Consider the following 16680-nt stretch of genomic DNA (forward strand, 5'->3'; position numbering starts at 1 on the left):
CATAGTAGAAGGACTGAAACTGAGCAGGACCCTGTGGAGCCCTCCTGGGCACAAAAGCTTTTCCGAGTCCCCAGTTTCCAGTGTGTCGGAAAAAAGGCTTTCAGCTTCCTAGACTTTCCCTGAGTTCCAAAGGGTGTATTCAAACAGTTACTAATCAGGGAAGTGAGGGAAGGCAGGAAGAAACAACAGTGCAGCATGGGGCCTGGTGCCGTTCCTCCTCGGGGATGTGCAGAACCATGTGACGCGTATGTCTGAGCTCTTCAACAGGAACTAGGTCCCCCTCAAGCCAGATGCAGGAAGTCACTTCAGGCTGAGCACGAGCATGTGGACCCACACTGGCTGGAGAGGCTGATGACTGAGATTCCTGGAGCAGCGCCCTGGTACCGCACCACCAACCAATCAGGGGAAGGTTCCACACCCTGCAGCCCTTGCCCCAAATTCTGCCTATAAACACTCTTCCCTGAAAGCCATCAGGGAGTTTGGCATTTTTGAGCATGAGCTGTCCGTTCTCCTTGGTTGGTCCTTGCAATATACCTTTCTCTTCTCCAAGTGCTGATGTTTCCCTTTGTTTGGCCTCACTGTGCGTCGGGCACACAAACTTGAGTTTGAGAACAGAATCAACAGACACAAGCCTACATACTTTCACTCACAGGATTTACTTTGGTTTGTGAAATTGAAAGCTTTAAGCCGTCACAAAAGGAGAGGAAAGCAGATTTTTTTCATTCTTGAATCAGGCCAGTTAATGTGAATTTCTTGGTAATATCTTTTCTCCAAGCTATGGCTTTTGACAATATTGTTTAGTCACTGTTGTAAAAGAAATATTGAAAAATAGAAATGCTACATTTTATAAATTGTTAATAAAAGCTGTCTAATTTTGCTACACAACTACAGGTATATCAATTAGTATGGTAAGACAGTTGATACTGTCACAATCTATACCTGTGCTCTACAGAATTTGTAAAGGCAAGTTTTTTTTCTTTTTTTTGATATTTTCCAGAAACATCTGTGATAGCCACATTAAAAGGAAATGCTATAAACTGGTGTTTATGTATGTCTCATTTACACAGACTCTATGTTTTACATGGGTCAAAGAAAACCACGAACAAGGAAACAGAGAGAAAAAGAGCAATACAATATGTGGAGAAGGAAATAATTACTCTTTTCTCTATTTTTATCTACATAGGAGGAGAACTCCCAACAGTCCTCTGTGCATTTCCAACAGGTGTCTGACATACACATGTTCAGAACAAACTCCTTCTTACTCCCCTCCGCTTCATCGCTCCAAAACCAAGCTGGTTCTCGCCTGCTATACAACATGTCATTAGTAAAAGCTGTCATTATCCATTGTGTCAGAAATGTTTATCTTTGTAGTTCTCTTTTATTCTAACCCAAACACATCCATCCAGTCACCACTTCAACCAAATCTACCCTGTTAGGTCTCTGAAAACTTTGTTGTTCTTTCCATCTTACCCAATCCTGCCCTCATCACACTTTTCCTGTGCATTCCATTTCACTAGTCTCCAGCTCTGACTGAATTTTCTCCTAATATATCCCTGTGAATTTTAAAAATTCACAGCTCACCATATCCTTCTAAATCCCTCCCTTACCACGTCAAAAATGCTTCAACTATGTTCAATTCATCTATGAGGAAATGTAACCTTTTAATTGTGGCATATCAGAAGACACTGGCCCTGGCTCATGGTTACCTATACAGATTTTCTCTTTCAACATCCATACATTTTAAAATAAAATTTTAAATATATTAAGAGCACAAATTTAGACACAGAGAGGTCTGGCTTTACATGGTAGCCTTGCTATCTTCCTGCTGTATAGCAATGAACATCATTTAAGCACTTTTTCTTACACTCTACAGCCAAACTCTCAATTCATTCTGTTGGTTCTAAATCAGCAGATTTCATATCAGGTACACAAAACTCAGATTCCCCAGTGCAATATTCTGGAAAATCACATGGATCTATGCTTCTCCTACACAGATGTCCTCTTTCAGCTATCTGTGAGACAAAGAAAAACAAATATTTGTTTTCAAGTAGTAAAACAAATGTAAAAATTTTAAATAGGAGCATTGTATTTGCAACTATCATTTCCATTATTGTTATATTTGTAAGTATTTAAAGTTAAATTATGAATTTACTTAAAAGTTCTGGTGAAAGAGATCAGAAAGAACACCACTGTCCATGAATGGATGAATGGATAAACAAATTGGGTATGGACAATGGCATATTTTCAGCCATGTAAAGGAATGGAGTACTGATATATGCTACAAGGTGACTGAAACTCGGGAACACTGTATTTAGTGAAGAAAACCAGACACAAAGGTCACACATTGTATGGTTCTACCTATATGAAATGTCCAGAGTAGGTAAATCCATAGAGGCAGAATGCAGATTGCTGGTTGCCAGGGACTGAGGGGAAGGGAGAAAGAAAGGCAAGTGCGTAATGGGTCGGGGTCTCCTGTTCGGATGAGGAACCTGCTATGGAACAAGGTCGATGTGGTTGCACAACATTGTGGACGCACTAAATGCTACTGAATTGTTCACTTGAAAACGGTTAATTTTTTATTGTGTGATTTGCACTTCAATTTAAAACAATGGCTCTGGTGAAAGTTCTGATAGTTAAAATGCTCTGGTTATCCTGAATATTTACTTCAAGATAAATAGAAAATATTTGATATAAAACTACGTGTGTTTGTTTTCCAGCTTTTGATTCTTGGGGACTAATTAGTTGCACTCCTGAGATGTTCTAACTAACTCAAATGCCAGTCTTTACCATGTTTCTAAAATGTTTCTTAATATTGACATCTTTATCCTTTTTGCATTTCAAGTAATTTTCCTTTCAGGACTAACTCCACTTCCACCATGAGGAGTTTATAAATCACATGGAACTGCTGCTGACTCAGGATGATAATCGGAACACTTCTCCCTAGACACAGTGGTGGGAATTTAACTTAGAATGTAGTGGTGGGTCAGGGTTTCTGCCACTACCAGGGGTGGAGATGGATGTTGGGAAACAGAGGACCCCTCTGCTCTTCTGAAATATCACACACTATGGACTAGAAAAGCCAGGAACTGCAATGAGCTATCTGCACTGCCTACAGGAAAAGCTTGTTTGAGAACCGCCAACAAAAAGGCAAGAATATCCAACAGGTGTAGGATAAGAACCCTGTTGCTCCTGTTCCAAACAAAGATTCACCTGAGCACAAAGCTAGACTCATGCCTTACTTAAGCTTCATAAGTGTTTGTTTGTTATTCTTTGCTTGGCTGTTCATCAAGATACAACTGACCCATAATAACCGGTGCTATGCAGTACCAATCACAGTTTCTTAAATTTCATATAGGAATGTCTGAGTACTGGCTAAAAACATATTAATCACTGTTATGTGTCAGAAAAACAGCTGGTTAAACTCTTGGTCTTCCATGTCTTTGCACTTGGACTTGTGTCCATCTAAAATGAAAATTTATAGGAAAAAAACTGGATCAGATCACTAAATTGCAGACAAAAGTCAGTGGAAACTAGCCTAGCTGAAAGTGGACAGAGAAGAAAATAGAAAACCTTTTAAGCTTATGGCCACCCATAAGAGAGCAGAGTATAAGGCACCTGTGAGCCTTTAAATGACAGCGAAAACCAAATTCCGTGCTATAATACATAATAAAATTAATGTGAACTAACATAGTACATTTAGCTGTTACCCTGAAGCCCTCCCTAGTAACTTATACTATGAATTTTCATTCGACCAAATGTAGCAATTACCTCTGTTGTAAAGAATTATCCTTTGAGATGTAGGTAGAGGGCAATGGACTGTTTAGAAAAGTCTGACTGCTCCGTCCCACTGATTTGGAGACAAAGACTAAGATGAGAGCTCTTGTGAAGGAAAGGGCAGCAAGGTTTATTGCTAAGAAGTGGAAACCCTAGGCTGGCCTCTACATTCATGTGTCTTGAAACAAATGACCACTGACTTTAAAAACTAGCCCACTGGGTGAAAAGGAATACACATAGAGCAAAGAAAATGATGTTTGGAGAGATTTCATGGACAAAGAAAAAACAAACTTGGCAACAAAACCTCTCATTAATCAGTCTTTATGTTTGTCATAGACCCCTGAAAGTGACACAAAAAAGGTGTGTTGCTAAAATGAAGCAATCCCTAGAACAGAGATCTTACCCAGTCTCCTATCAGATGTGGCTGTGAAGGAAAATTGAATGGAAAACTTCCCAAGGGAAGTCAAGGATTCAGTCAGTCACTTCCAGGGTCTTGCCAAAGCTAATCTTCACATTAGATATGCTACATATTGCTGACTATTCTATATGGATTCCTTTTCTGCTACTTTCAAAATGAGGGTTTTTTATTATTATAATTGTCTGTTTTTTCAAATATTGCATGTCAAGTGTGTGTTGGGTGGCTTATTCATAATTTTGTCATAAGTCGTTCAATCATGAAGAGCTACATTCAGGCACGACCAAGAGGAGCTCATAGGCCCCAAATTACCTGGAATTGTTATTAAATGCAATAACAGTATGGGTCTTGAGTAGAGATTGAAACAATACAGTGAGAGGCAGTGTTACGAAGGAGGTTGTAAAAGACCTAAGGACCTCCTCTCAGTTCTGAAATCAACTGTGTATGAATCGAGTACATAAAGTATTAGATTTCAATGATGAGTAAAAATAAAAGTGAAAAAAAAGCTAAAAATGAACCCACAAGAATGCAAAATTTCATAAAAGAAAAGAAAGTAATATTTTGAAAACTTACCTTACAAGTGTTTTTTTCACAGCATCGTACAGTACCACACTCTGCTTTTCCAATCAGAGTACAACTTTCAGGTTACAGCATTTTTAATGAGTGCAATCCTAAAAGCAAGTATAATCAAGTTAAATAATAGGAATTTTCAATCTGACAATTTTATTTATTGTCACAATATACTAAAGTATGTCTCTAAGTTAATTAAAATAACAGTATGATTTTTACTTCTCTATTTACTTTTAACACCACTTCATTTAAACTTAATATATTTAGATATAGGAAGAAAAGATGGTAATGAAATTATTCATGATTCCATGCTCAAAGCTATCTAAGGAGGTAAAAGACCTGTACTCAGAAAACTATAAGACACTGATGAAAGAAATCAAAGATGACACAAACAGATGGAGAGATATACCATGTTCTTGGATTGGAAGAATCAATATTGTGAAAATGACTATACTACCCAAAGCAATCTACAGAGTCAATGCAATCTCTACCAAATTACCAATGGCATTTTTCACAGAATTATAACAAAAAATTTTACAGTTTGTATGGAAATACAAAAGACCCCGAATAGCCAAAGCAATCTTGAGAAAGAAAAATGGAGCTGGAGGAATCAGACTCTCTAAGTTCAGTGTATACTACAAAGCTACAGTCATCAAAACAGTATGGTACTGGCACAAAAACAGAAATATAGATCAATGGAACAGGATAGAAAGCCCAGAAATAAACCCATGCACCTATAGTCAATTAATCTATGACAAAGTAGGCAAGACTATACAATGGAGAAAAGAATAGTCTCTTCAATAAGTGGGGCTGGGAAAACTGGACAGCTACATGTAAAAGAATGAATTAGAACACTCCCTAACACCATACACAAAAATAAACTCAAAATGGATTAAAGACCTAAATGTAAGCCTGAACAATATAAAACTCTTAGAGGAAAACCTAGGAAGAACACTCTGTCAAAAATCGCAGCAAGATCTTTTTTGACCCACCTCTTAGAGTAATGCAAATAAAAACAAAAATAAACAAATGGGACCTAATGAAACTTAAAAGCTTCTGCACAGCAAAGGAAACCATAAACAAGACAAAAAGACAACCCTCAGAATGGGAGAAAATATTTGCAAATGAAGCAACTCAGAAAGGATTAATCTCCAAAATATACAAGCAGCTCATGCAACTCAATATCAAAAAAACAAACAACCCAATCCAAAAATGGGCAGAAGACCTAAACAGACATTTCTCCAAAGAAGGTATACAGATCGCCAACAAACACATGAAAGGATGCTCAACATCACTAATCATTAGAGAAATGCAAATCAAAACTACAGCGAGGTATCACCTCACACCAGTCAGAATGGCCATCATCAAAAAGTCTACAAACAATAAATGCTGGAAAGGGTGTGCAGAAAAGGGACTTTTCTTGCACTGTTGGTGGGAATGTAAATTGATACAGCCACTATGGTGAACAGTATGGAGGTTCCTTAAAAAACTAAAAATAGAATTATTATATGACCCAGCAATCCCACTACTGGGCATATACCCAGAGAAAACCATAATTCAAAAAGAGTCATATACCACAGTGTTCACTGCAGCACTATTTACAATAGTCAGGACATGGAAGCAACCTAGGTGTCCATCAACAGATGAATGGATAAAGATGTGGCACATATATACAATGAAATATTACTCAGCCATAAAAGGAAACGAAATTAAGTTATTTGTAGTGAAGTGGATGGACCTAGAGTCTGTTGTACAGAGTGAAGTATGTCAGAAAGAGAAAAACAAATACCGTATGCTAACACATATATATAGAATCTAAAAAAAAACAACAAAAAAAAGTGGTTCTGAAGAACCTAGGGGCAGGACAGGAATAAAGACGCAGACGTAGAGAATGGACTTGAAGACATGGGGAGGTGGAAGGGTAAGCTGGGACGAAGTGAGAGAGTAGCACTGACATACATACACTACCAAATGTAAAATAGCTAGTGGGAAGCAGCTGCATAGCACAGGGATATCAGCTCGGTGCTTGTGACCACCTAGAAGGGTGGGATAGGGAGGATGGGAGGGAGACACAAGAGGGAGGGGATATGGGGATATATGTATATGTATAGCTGATTCACTTTGTTATACAGCAGAAACTAACAAACCATTGTAAAGCAATTATACTCCAATAAAGATGTTAAAAATAAATAGATAAAAGAAATGGCAGAGGAGAAGTAAAAACTAATACCACAGAAATACAAAGGATTTGTATGATCAACTATATGCTGACAAATTGAACAACCTAGAAGAAATGAATAAATTCCTAGAAACATACAATATTTCAAGACTGGATCATGAAGATATAGAAAAACTGAATAGAACAATTGCTAGAAAGGAGACTGAAAATCCCCTAACAAACAAAAGTCCAGGAACAGATGGCTTTACTGATAAATTCTATCAAATATTCTAGTATTTAATATCTACCAGTTTCAAACTTACAAAAATTAAGGTAGAAGGAACACTTGCTAAACATTTTATGAGGCCAACATTACCCTGACACACCATAAAAAAAGAAAATTACACATCATAAAAAAAGAAAATTACACATCAATATTCCTGATGAACACCAATGCAAATAAGTTCACAAAACATTAGCAAACCAAACCCAGGCCAAGGTGATGGAGTAGACAAACTCTGAGCTCACCTCCTCTCATGAGCAAACCCAAATCACAACTATCTGCAGATGACCATCAATGACAACCACTGGAACCTACTAGAAAATATCTTCTACAACTAAAGACACAAACAAGGAACTATAACAAAACAGGTAGGAGTGGTGGACTCATGATAAAATCAAATCCCATACCCCCCACCCCAGGTGGGCAACCAACAAACAGGAGAATAAGTATATTCCAGAGGCTTTTCCACAGGAGTAAGAGTTCTGGGCCCACGTCAGGCTCCTCAGCCTGGGGGTCCAGCACAGGAGAATGATATAGGTCAGAAACTTGGATCTACATGCAGAAGGCAGACCAATGAAGAAGGAATAGTGATAATAACAATGTTTATTTTTCACAGTCTTGACTGATAGAACAGTTTCTTCAAATCATAGCAACAATGTATTTGCATATGCTTATGTACCTATTGTGTATATTAAATATATAACACATAGTCTGTATAAATATTACATATATGCTTATATACAAGTGAAATGAAGGACAGCAATGATACAAGGAATGGGAGGGAGGAACCAGGATGACAGTTTATTATAAGGGACTCACACTACCCGAAAGATGGCATTGTTATTTGACAGTGGGCACAGTTAAGCTCAGCAACATCAATTAACTGGATGTAACTGATGTCTATAGACTACGTCATCCAACCACAGCAGAATACACATTTTCTCAAGTTCATATGCAACATTCACCAGGATTGACATTGTGAGCCATAAAACACACCTCAACAAACTTAAAAGAATAGAAATCATACAATGTCTGTTCTCAGACCATGACAGAATTAAGCTAGAAATCAATAACAGGAGGACAGCTGGAAGATCCCAAAATACATGAAGGTTAAAAAACATGCTTCTGAGGAACACATGGGTCAGAAAAGAAATCTCAAAATAAATTTTACAATATTTTTAACTCCATGCAAAACACAAATTTGCAAAATGTTGTAGGATACAGCAAAAGTCGTGCTTAGAGGGAAATTTATAGAATTGAACACATACATGACAAAAAAACAAAGATCTAAAATCAGTAATTTAAGTTTCCCCCTTGGGAAACTAAAAAGAGAAGAGCAAATTAAATCCAAGGCAAGCAGCAGAAGAGGAATTATAAGAATTTAAGTAGAAATCAATGACATTGAAAACACAGGAAATCAATAGAGAAAATCAATGAAAACCAAGCTCGTTCTTTGATAAGATCAATAAAATTGATAAACCTCTCACTCGGCGTGTTAAGTGAAGGGAGAGGATACTAATTAACAACACCAGTAGAAAAGAAGTGTTTTAAGTATACATCGCATGCCCATTAAAAGGACAATAAAGGAATGTGATGAACAACTCTGTGCCCACAAATCTGAAATCCTAGATGAAATGGTCCAACTGCTTGAAACACACCATCTGCCAAATCTCACAGAAGAGGAAACAGGCAATCTCAATCTGTCAGTGTCTATTAAAGAAGTTGAATAAAACTGATAACCTTCCAAATCAGAAAGCAGCAGGCCCTGATTGGGTTCATTTTTGAATTCTGCCAAACACTTAAGGAATAAAGTGTACCAATTCTCTACACACTCTTTCAAAATATAGAAACAGAGGAAACACTTCTAACTCATTCTGTGGGGCCAGTATTATTCTAACAACAAAACATCCGATGACATTAAAAGAAAAGAACTACAAACCAATATCTCTCATGAGCATATATGTAAAATTTCTCAACAACATATTGGCAAATAGAGGCCAACAATTAATTTAAAAATTGTAAACCAAAACCAAGTGGGATTCATCCCAGGTATGCAAAGCAGGTTCAACATTCAAAACTGAAATAATGTAAGCAATTACAACACAGGTTAAAAAGGAAAAATTAGTAAATTGAGTAATGCTACAGAGTACAAGATCAACATAAAAAATCATTTGTGTTTCTACAAACTAACAAAATGTCAGAAAAAGAAATTAACAAAACAATTCCATTTATAATAGCATCCAAAAGAATAAAATAGTTTGCACTGAATTAAACCAAGGAGGCGAAAGACTTATACTCTAAACCTACAGTCTGATAAAAGAAATTATGACGCAGTGGAAAGATATCCAGTGCTCATGGATTGGAGGAATTATTATGGTTCAATATCCATACTCCCTAAAGTGATTTATAGATTCAATGTGATTCCTATCAAAAATCTAATGGCATTTTTCACAGAACCAGAAAAAAAATATCCTGAAATTCTTAGGGAGCCACAAAAGACCCCAGATAGGCAAAGCAACCTTGAGGAAGCTGAGGTATCACATTTCCTGATTCAAACACCATTAAGAGGCTATAGTAATCAAAACAGTATGGTATTGACATTTAAGCAGAGAAAAAAATGGAACAGAATTGAGAGCCCAGAAACCAATCCACACAAATAACATCAAATAATCTTTGAGAAGGGTGCCAAGAACACAGACTGAGGAAAGGATAGTCTCTTCAATAAAAGCTGTTATAAAAACTGGGTATTCAAATGCAAAATACTGACGTTGCACCCCTATCTTATACTGCTTACAAAAGTTAACTAGAAATGAATTAAATACTTAAATATGATGTAAAAATATCAATATAAATAGCCTAGAAGAACCATAACATTCTTGACAATGATTTTTTGGATTTGAGATCAAAAGCTCAGGCAACAAAAGCAAAAAATTTTAAATGGAACTGCATCAAACTATTGATAAACAGCTTCTGCACCACAAAGGAAAGACAACCTATGGAATGGGAGAAAATATGTAGAAACCATATCTCTGATAAGGGGTTGATCAAAACTATGTAAGGAATTTGTATAACTCAGTAGCAGAAAAACAAATAATCCAATTACACAATGGGCAAAGGACGTGAAAAGTTAGCTTTCCAAAAGAAGATAAACAAATTGCCAACAGGTATATGAAACGGTGCTCACCATCAAAATCAGCAAGAAATACAAATCAAACCACAATGAGATGTCACCTCACACCTGTTAGGATGTGTTTTATCAAAAAGAGCAGCAATAACAAACGTTGCTATTTGTTTGGACGTGGAGAAAAAGGAACCCTTGCACATTGCTGGTGGGAATGTACGTTGGTGTAGCCATTATGGGAAACAATACGGAGGTTCCTCAAAAACTTAAAAATAGAAAAACCAAATGATACAGCAATCCCACTTCTGCATATATATCCAAAAGGGTGGAAATTGCTATTTCCAAGTGTCACCTGCACACCCATGTTCATTGCAGCTTTATTTACGATACCCTAGATATAGAAACAATCTAAGTGTTCAAGAGTGAATGAGTGGATAAAGAAAATGTAAGATATATATCCTATATGTGAGACAACCAATGACATATGATATACATCACACATATGTATGAATATTATTCACCCATGTGTGAGAAGGATTAGTCTGGAGAACATTATACTAAGTGAACATAGTCAGACAGAGAAATAGAAACACTTTATGATCTCACTTACTTGTGGAATTTTACAACAAAAAGGTAAATTCCTTGAAACAGAGGAGAATGATGGTTACCAGGGGCTGGAAGTTTGGGGAGATAAGGAGATGCCGTCAAAGGGTACAAGCCTTCACTTACAAGATGAACAAGCTCTGGCAATCTAATATACAGCATGGCGACTATAGTTAACATAGTTATATACTGTGTTATACACTTGAAATTTGCTAAGAGAGTCCAACCTTAAGTGTTCTTACCACAAAAAAGGTCACCACATGAGGTGATATATGTGTTAATAAACCTGATTGTGGTGACCATTTTACAGAGAATAAAAATGTGAATTAATCATGTTGTATTTTAGATATATAAAAACTTATTTGTAAATGTCACCTAATCATGCTGAAAAATAAAAAAGAAATATTAAAAATTTTAAGAATGGAAGCATCAGTGAGATAGGAATGGTCAAAATCTAGAACACTGACAACAGATGCTGGCAAGTTTGTGGAGCAACAGAACACTCATTCATTGCTGGTGGGAATGCGAAATGGTAGAGATAGCCAGTCGAAGACAACCTGGGGATATTCACAAAACTAAACATACTCTTACAATCCAATCCAGCCAGCAATCACACTCCTTGCTATCTACCCAAAGGAGCTGAAAACTTAAACCCACACAAAAACCCTGCAAATGTATGTTTTATAGCAACTTTTTCAACATTGTCAAAATTTGGAAGCAACCAAGATGCCTTTAAGTAGGTGAATGGATTCATAAACTATAGTGCATCCAAACCATGGATTATTATTCAGTGGGAAAAAGAAATTAGCTATTAAGCCACGCCAATACATGGAGGAACCTTGAATGCATATTACTAAGTGAAAGAAACCAACCTGAACGGCTGCATATTGTATGATTCCAACGACATAACAATTTGGAAAAGGCAAAACTATGGAGAAAGTTAAACGTTGCCCAGGGTTACAGTGGCAATGAACGATGAATAGGCTGAACACAGAGGATTTTGAGGGCACTTAAAATACTCTCTATGATACTATAGCGATGGATACATGTCATTATATGTTTGTGCAAGCCCACAGAATACACAAGACCAAAAGTGAACTGAAATGTCAACCATGCACTTTGGGTGATTATAGTGTGCCCACATAGGTTCCTCAACTGTAACAAATCTACCACTGTGCTTGGGGGAGTTTATTAAAGACGAGCTATGCATATGTGGCTCCAGAGGATATCTGGAAAACTCTATACCATTGTCTTAATTTTGCTGGCAACCTAAAACTGCTCCCCCCCCCAAAAAAAAATCTTAAGAAATGGAGGGATAAAGACTTTTCCAGACAAAAGCTGAATTATTTCTCACCACTATATCTGCATTACAAGAAATACAAATGAGAATTCATCACTTTGAAATGAAAGGGTGCTAAAGAGCAACATGAGAGCAAAAGAAAGAATGAAAGTCATTGGTAAAGGAAAATGCATAGGAAATTTCAAATACTATATTACTGTATTGGTACTGATTAAATCACTTTTAATTCTAAAATAAAAGTTTAGAAACAATAGTATATAAAAATAACTGTAACTAAAAACATGTTAAAAGTTACACAATATGCAGTAATGTAAACTGTGATACCAATAACATAAAACGTAATGAGGGGGATTAGTAAAATTGACTTTTTGTATGTTACTGAGGTTTTTATCAGCTTAAAGTACACTGTTATAGCTGTATGATATTTCATGTAAGCCCCATGGTAACCAAAATGAAAATATCAATAAAGGTTACACAACAGAAAAAGACAAAGAAATCAATATACATGGAACCAAAAAAAAAAAAAAATCAATGAAACTCAAGAAAAGACAGCAAGAGAGGAAAAGATAGACAAAAGAACTACAATCAATCAATCAATCAAACAAGTAACAAAAAGGCATTAGTAAATAACTTCCCTATCATTAATCACTTCAAATGTAAATGTTTAGAGGCCAGCCACAGACAAAAGATGTCAAGTGGCTGAAAGGGGGAGGCAGGTTTCAACTCTATACTGTCTGCAGGAATTTCACTTTAAATTGAAGGACATACAGCGGCTGAACGTAAAGGGATGGAAAATATATATTCCAAACAAATGGCAACCGAAAGAGAGCAGGTGTTTAATAGGGAATAATACGTCTGACTCCATATTAGATCTGTTCCTTTTACTTTACCCTTTGTGCTCTGTTGCCTGGGCTTAGTCATGCTGGCTCTGCACCTTTTGTAAAAGAATGTTGCCTATGGCTTGAAATGTACAGGACAGCCTGACCGTGACTTGACCTGAACAGAGAATAACATTTGTCTTGTTGGAGGTTTACAGGAACATCGTGTGACCTACATGGACGGCTGCAAGAACAAAGGATCCAACACCAAGAAGTTTGCAGCAACCAACTACACCCCCTCCCTCAGCTTGCCTTTAAAAGTGCTTTGCTGGGCTTCCCTGGTGGCGCAGTGGTTGAGAATCTGCCTGCCAAGGCAGGGGACACGGGTTCGCGCCCTGGTCTGGGAAGATCCCACATGCCGCGGAGCAACTAGGCCCGTGAGACACAACTACTGAACCTGCGCGTCTGGAGCCTGTGCTCCGCAACAAGAGAGGCTGCGATAGTGAGCGGCCCGTGCACAGCGATGAAGAGTGGCCCCGCTTGCCACAACTAGAGAAAGCCCTCGCACAGAAACGAAGACCCAACACAACCATAAATAAAAAAAAAATAAATAAATAAAGTGCTTTGCTGACGGCCTCTGGGAAATTCAGGCTTTTTAAGGCAGGAGCCACCCGTCTCCTTACGCGGCCCTGCAATAAACCTTTCTCTGCTCCAAACCCCGACGTTTTGGTATAGTTTGGCCTACTGTGTGTCGGGCACAGGTGTAGCTATACTTATACCAGACAGAATAGACATAAAGTCAAGACAGTCACAGGAGTCAAAGAAGGATATTTTATAATGATTAAAGGGTTAGTCCATCAGGAAAAGATAACCATTATAAATATATACACCCTCAGCATTAGAGCATCTAAACATACCCACAGCAAACACTGACAGAATCGGAGGAGAGATATAGACAGCAATACAATAATAGAATGGGACCTCAATACCACACTTTCAGTAATGGGTAGAGGAAGCAGACAGGACATGAGTAAGAAACAAAAAAGAGGACTTAAATAACATTATAGCCAAAACCTACCCAGCAGCTACATACAGAGCATTCCCCTCAAAAGCAGCAGAACATACATTCTTCTCAAGTGTACACAAGCTTTCCCCACAATAGATTATATGTTTGGTCACAAAGCAACTCTTAACAAATTTAAGAAGATTTAAATCATACAATGTGTCCTTTTTGAACATGTTTTGGAATGAAACTAAAAAGGAATCGCGGAAGGATAAGTAAAAAATCCACAGCTATGTGGAAATTAACAACATATTTTTGATCAACAATTGAATCAAAGAAAAGAATCAAAAAGGAAATTTAAAATAGCTTGAGACAAATAAAACAGAAAACACAACATACCAAAATTTATCGGATCCAGTGAAAGTGGAGGAAAGAGATAAATGTATAGCTACAAACAAATACGTTAAAAAGATCTCAAATTAATTAACTTCACATCTCAAAGAACTAAAATAAGAACAAAGAAAGCTCAAAGTAGCAAAAAGAACATAACAAAGAATGGACCAAGAATAAAATGATAATAAGTAGAAAAACAATAGAAAATATCATAAAACTAAGAGTTGGCCTTTTGAAATGATAAATAAAATTGACAAACCTCTATGTAGATTAAGAAAAAAAGAGAAGTTTCAAAAATAAAATCAGAAAAATGAAAGCTCATGCCACCAAAATAAGAAGGTTCAAAAGAAAACAATATGAACATTATATACCAACAACCAGATACCATAGAGGATGGATAAATTCTTAGCGACATGAAACCTAAGAAGAGTGACTCATGAAAAAAATAGAAAAATCCGAACCGACCTGTAACTAGTGTGGAGACTGAATCGGTGATCACAAACCTCCTAACAGGGAGAAGCCCAATGCCAAATGGCTTCACTGGGGAATTCTACAGAACACTTAAGTAAGAGCTAACACAAGCCTTCTCAAATGCTTCCAAAAAATAAAAGAGGGGGGAACACTTTCTAAGTCATTTTATGCAGCCAGCATTACTCTGATACAAAAGCCACAGAGAAAGAACAGTACAAGCTAACATCCCTCATGAATATAGATGGAAAAGCGCTCAACAAAATAGTAGTAAACCATACCCAGTGTAATCTAGCACCTTAAAATGGTCATACACCATGACCAAGTTAAATTATTCTTGCAATGCAAGAATGGTTCAACATTCAAAAATTAATGTGATAAAACACATTAACAGGACAAAGAGTCAAAATCACATGATCATCTCAATATATGCAGAGAAAGAATTTGTCCAATTTCAGCATCTATCAAAAGAAAAACTCTCAGCAAACTAGGAATAGAATGAGATCAGCACAACCTAATAAAGGCCATATATGAGAAGCCCACAGCTAACAACATATTCAACAGTGAAACCTGAAAACTATTCCTCTAAGATCAGGAACAAGGCAAGGACGCCCACCTCACCAATTACATTCGATCTAGGATGGGAAGTTATGCCTAGAGCAAGTAGACAAAGAAAGAGAAAAAAATAAAAAGGCATCCAAATTGGAAAGAAAGAAGTAAAAATGTCTTTGTTTGCAGATGACATGATCTCATAGATAGCAAAACCTAAAGACTCCACAAAAACCCTCAAAGTTTTAGATCTAATGACAAGTTCCATAATATTACAGAATATATAATCAACATTCAATAATGAGTAGCATTTCTCTACTTACAGAGAACTATTTGTAAGGAAAGGAAAATTAGGAAAACAAATCCATTTACAAGATCACACAACACAAAATACCTACAAATTTAACCAAGGAGGTGGGAAACTTGTACCTGAAAACTACAATGTATTGATGAAAGAAATTAGATAAGACACAAAGAAGACATCCAAGTGGCCAACAGGTAGATCACTAGTTACCAGAAAAATGCAAATTAACACCAAAATGTTATTTTTGTGAGATATCACCTCACGACTGTTAGGATGGCTAATATCATGTGAACAAAGGACAAAGAGTGCTGTTGAGGGTGTGGGAAACTGGAACTGTTGTACACTGTTACGGGGAAGAGCATATGAAATGGTTGCTATAGAATATAGTAAAAATGAAAAACAGAACTTCCCTGTGATCCAGCAATGTCACTTCTGGGCAGTTACGCCAAAGAACTGACACAGGAGCTGCAGGAGATATTGACACTGCTATGCTTACTGCAGCACTATCTGCAATAGCCAAGATGTGAATAAAACCTAAGTGGCCATCCACAGAAGAGTGGATAAGAAAATGTGGTATATATGTATTCTATGGAATACTAGATAGCCTTGAAAAAGAAGTAAGTTATGCAATATGGGACAACATGATTCACCTTGAGGACATTATAAGTGAAATAGACCCATCACAGAAAGACAAATACCGCATGACTCCATTTCTATGAAGTATTTAAACGTCAAATGCATACCACCCAAAAGTGGAATGGTGTTTGCCAGGGGCTTGGCCAGGGGGAAATGAGGAGGTACTATTTAATGGGCATAAAGTTTCAGTTAAGCAAGATGAATAATAAGCTCCAGGACCTTCTGTAAAACATACTGATGTCAACAGTAATGTAATGTATGCTTAAAATTTGTTAAGAGAGTAGA

This window comes from Eubalaena glacialis, chromosome 20 (assembly GCF_028564815.1).
Source record: "Eubalaena glacialis isolate mEubGla1 chromosome 20, mEubGla1.1.hap2.+ XY, whole genome shotgun sequence".
NCBI classification, from domain to species: domain Eukaryota; kingdom Metazoa; phylum Chordata; class Mammalia; order Artiodactyla; family Balaenidae; genus Eubalaena; species Eubalaena glacialis.